Genomic DNA, 4,656 nt, shown 5'->3' with positions numbered 1-4,656 from the left:
GTTTTTACAATAGAGGTCTCATACAATATTTGTCCTTTTGTGAGTGACTTATTTCACTTAGCATAATGTCCTCCAGTTTCATCCAGGTTATGAGATGCTCCACAGATTCATCATTGTTCTTTCTCATTGCATAGTACTCCATTGTGTGTATGTACCATAGTTTGTTTATCCATTCTTCTGTTGATGGGCATCTAGGTTGTTTCCATCTTTTTGCTATTGTGAACAATGCTGCCATGAACATAGGTGTGCATATGTCTATTCGAGTGACGACTCATTTCTCTAGGATATATTCCTAGGAGTGGGATTGCTGGATCCTATGGTATTTCTATTTGTAGCTTTCTAAGGAAGTGCCATATCATTTTCCAAAATGGTTGTATCATTTTGCATCCCCACCAGCAGTGCATAAGAGTTCCCATCTCCCCGCAGTTGACAGATATTTTTGGGGACACAATTCAATCCATGATACCCATAATAGGAGAAAGTCAAAAGAAAGATTTAAGATTTAGAGAAAGATGAATATTTTCCCTCTTACTGTTAATCACACCCCCACCCGCCATCCAAACAAACAAAGAAATGAACACTTCCAAACCCAGAGTTGGAATCTCCTTGTTCAGGAAATGGGAGGATGGGTAAGAACCTAGAACATCACACAAAGCTGATATTTAGTCCTGGGAAGGGCAAGCTGGGAAGAGCAGATCACACTTCTGGTGAGAGAGTATGGCAGGCAGAATTCTAAAATGGCCCCATGACCTCGCTGGCATTCTTTTGTGATTGTGCTAAGCTACATGCAAAAGAGATTTTGCAGATATAATTAAGGTTACTACTCCAATGACTTTAAATTTGAGAGATTATCCAGGTGGACCTAACCTAATCACATGAGCCCTTTAAAAACATAGAATTTTCTCCAGCTGATGGCAGAAAAGGAGCATAGAGAGATTTGAACTGTGACAGGGATTTGACGGGGGGATTCTCAGTTGCTGAATTGGATGTGGACGTGGGGCAAGGCCCTGAGAACTCAAGGCACCTAACACCTGAAGGTGGTCCCTGGCCAACAGTCAGCAAGGAAACAAGGACTTCAGTCCTACAACCACAAGGGACTGAATTCTGCCAATAATAGGAATGAGCTTAGAAGAGGACCCTGAGCTCCAGATGAGAGCACAGCCAGCCGACATCTTGATTTCAGACTCCTGAACCCCTGAGCAGAGAACCCAGCCACACCATCCTGGACTTCTGTGAGGTAATGAATGGGTATTGTTTTAAGTTGCTAAGTTTGTAGTAACTTGCTATGCAGCTATACACTAATACAAATTTTGGTACTTGGAAGTGGGGGTGCTGCTTTACAAATACCTAAAATGTGGTAGTGGCTTTGAAATCAGGCAGTAGGTGAAAGCTGGAGAAGTTTTGAGAAAAGCATGATAGAAAATACTGCCTTGACCAGAATGTTAGTAGAAATATGAACATTAAAGACGCTGCTGGTGAGGGCTTAGAGGGAAGTGAGGAGAATCTGAAATCCTAAATCAGCATAGAAAAAACAAACCAAACCCATTGCCATTGAGCTGATTCCAACTCATAGCGACCCTATAGGACAGGGTAGAACTGCCCCGTAGGGTTTTCAAGGAGCACCTGGTGGATTCGAACTGCTGACCTTTTTGTTAGCAGCCATAACTCTTAACCACTGCTTCATCAGGGCTCCAACAATCGTCTTAGAGAAAGCCTAAATCATCATGAACAGACAGTTATTAGAAATCTGAATTTTAAGAATGTTGCCAGTGAGGGCCCATGAGGAACATGCCATTAGAATATATTGGAATAGGGATTGCTAAATGTTGGCTTTCTAATTTTATTGTTCATTCTGTAGCTATTAGTTGGAGTTCTTCTATAAAGAAGAACTTTCCCTCATCTGCTGTTTGGTTACCTTGATATGCAGTTCATACAGGAAAGGTGGTGTAAATGTTTGATTCTTCCCCCTTATCTATTAATTTTCACAGAAGTGTTTTTGCACCATTATACCAATCAAAGTGCTAAGGCCCAGTGAATTGATCTGTCACAGGGCAAAGCCAAGATTTGGACCTAGAGTCTGATGGTCCAGCTGGTGGTCACCATTACACCCCTTTGCCTCTCCAGGAGCAGGAAAATGGTCATGAGATAATCTTAAGAGAATAAAGCAGAATATATCTCTAAGCATCTATGATTACATTCATAGATGCAGAGAAAAAAATGGAAAGAACTATATCACAATTTTTACAGTGGATATCTTCGAAAAATTTAAAAATAAAAAACACCCACAACTTGAGTTCCTTTGTTTCTGGTCGTTTCTTAGAGGCTGCTGAGAACACGTAGGCAGGTGCTAAGTTTCTCCTGTGTGACAGAGGAGGAAAATGCTTTTTGTATATAAAGGTCCCTGTGGTCATTGTCCTTGAATGCTGGAAATATCACTTGGGGAAGTTTGGAAGTGTCTTTCTCTAAGGAGAGAGGGTATGTATCACAGTCCCTCACTTCGAGGTATCCTGTATACTTCTTGTGGGTACAGTATGTTGTAGTGGTTGGGGTACATGCTCGGGAGTCAGACTGTTTAGTTCACATCTTTGTTTAGCCACTTCCTAGCTGTGTGGCCTTGAACAGGTTACTTAACCTCTTTATGTCTCAGTTTACTCATCTCTGAAATGGAGTCATGCTACCAACCTCATAGGGTTGTTTGCAGGGTTCAATGAGTTAATGCAAGTAAGATGTTGGGCATAAAAAGTACCCCACAATTGTTAGTTATTCTTTTGAGACAGAGCCCAGAAGAATCATTGGCTCTGGATGGTTTTGTAGTTACACGAGAATTTTGTGTGTGTGCGTGTGTGAACATTTTATTGTGTTTTAGGTGAAAATTTACACAGCAGATTAGTTTCCCATTCAACAATTCATACACAAACTGTTCCCTGACATTGGTTGCTATCCCCACAATGTGTGAGCACTCTCCCCATTTCCACCCCGCCTTCTCCATTTCCATTCGGCTAGTTTCCCTGCCCCTCCTTACCTTCTAGTCTTTGCTTTTGGGCAAATGTTGGCTGTTTAGTCTCGTATAGTTGATTTTTCTAAGGAGCACACTCCTCACGGGTGTTATTGTTGATTTTATGAGCCACTCTATTATTTGGCTGAAAGGTGACCTCTGGGAGTGACTTCAGTTCCAGATTAAAAGGGTGTCTTAAGGGTTCCTTCAGTCTCTATCAGTCCAGTAAGTATGGTCTTTTTAATGAATTTGAGTTTGTTCTACATTTTATCCCATTCTAACTGGGACCTTCTATTGCGTCCCTTGTCAGAGCAATCAGTAGTGGCAGCCGGGCACCATCTAGTTCTTCAGGTCTTAGGCTAGAGAAGGCTGTGGTTCGTGTGGGCCATTAGTCTTGAGGACAAATTGTTTCTTTGAGTCTTTGGTTTCCTTTACTCTCCTTTGCTCCAGATGGGAGGAGACCAATAGTTGAATCTTAGATGGCCACTCACAAGCTTTTAACACCCCAGACGCTACCCACCAAACCAGGATGTAGAACGTTATCTTTATGAACTATGTTATGCTAATTGATCTAAATGTCCCCCAAGACTATGGTCCTGAGCCTTCAAACCCAGTAACTCAGTCCCATGAGCTGTTTGGATACGTATAGGAAGTTTCCATAACTGTGCCCCCTATGTGCTCTATTATATATATGAATCTATATGCAGTACATACAAATATGTATATACAAATGTCCACAACTAAATCTGTATATGCACATGTATGTACTCCCATACACCCTCCCACACCTATAGAGTGTACATATCTACCTATGTAACCACTCACAAATTTTTGGTTGTTATAACGTTGTTGCAGAACCGTATATGTTATAGTATTTGCCATTTAAAAAAAAAAATAAAACAAACCTGTTGCTGTCAAGTCGATTCCAACTCATAGTGACCCTATAGGACAGAGTAGAACTGCCCCATTGGGTTTCCAAGGAGTAGTTGGTGGATTCAAATTGCTGACCTTTTGGTTGGCAGCCAAGCTCTTTAACCACTTTGCCACCAGGTCTCCAGTATTTACCATAGTTGTCCTTTATTTTTGCGTGCCTCTCAGTGTCTTCGTTTACCTTAGTCACATTATACTGACATTCCCCATAGAGTGTTTTGCCTTTCCCTTCACCAGAATTGACATGTATCTACTATCTAGTATGTGATTCTCCCTCCCTCACCCTCCCTGTATAACCATCAAAGAATGTTGCTTTTTGGGTGTAAACCTGTTCTTGACTTTTTTTATAAAAGTGGTAGAGGTACAAGAATTTAAGGGAGGGCCTCGTTCCCAGGTGGTGGGAGGATTGTAGCCAAGCGCAGGCTCTGCCTCCTTGACACACATTTCCCCCGTCCAGTTTATGCTGGCGCAAGAGGGTAATTCATTGGTATGTTCTCATTCTCGTCCTCGACGTACATCTTCCTGATCTGTGCATGTGCTGACAGCTCTCCAGGTCTCCTGGACTTTCTTCTCTGAGTTTCTTGTTAATGTCGTCTACACAGAGAAAGACCTGCTTATGCCTGCTTTTCCCCCAAGCCGTCCTTCTTCAGAGCAGGGCAGGTAGAATTGAGGAGTGAGGGGCTTGAAGAGGAGGGAGATGAGAGAGAGACTATCCCGAGCAGAGTCTTCTT

This window comes from Trichechus manatus, unplaced genomic scaffold (assembly GCF_000243295.1).
Source record: "Trichechus manatus latirostris isolate Lorelei unplaced genomic scaffold, TriManLat1.0 scaffold00109, whole genome shotgun sequence".
In the NCBI taxonomy this organism is placed as follows: domain Eukaryota; kingdom Metazoa; phylum Chordata; class Mammalia; order Sirenia; family Trichechidae; genus Trichechus; species Trichechus manatus.
Note: the sequence above shows the minus strand (reverse complement) of the source record.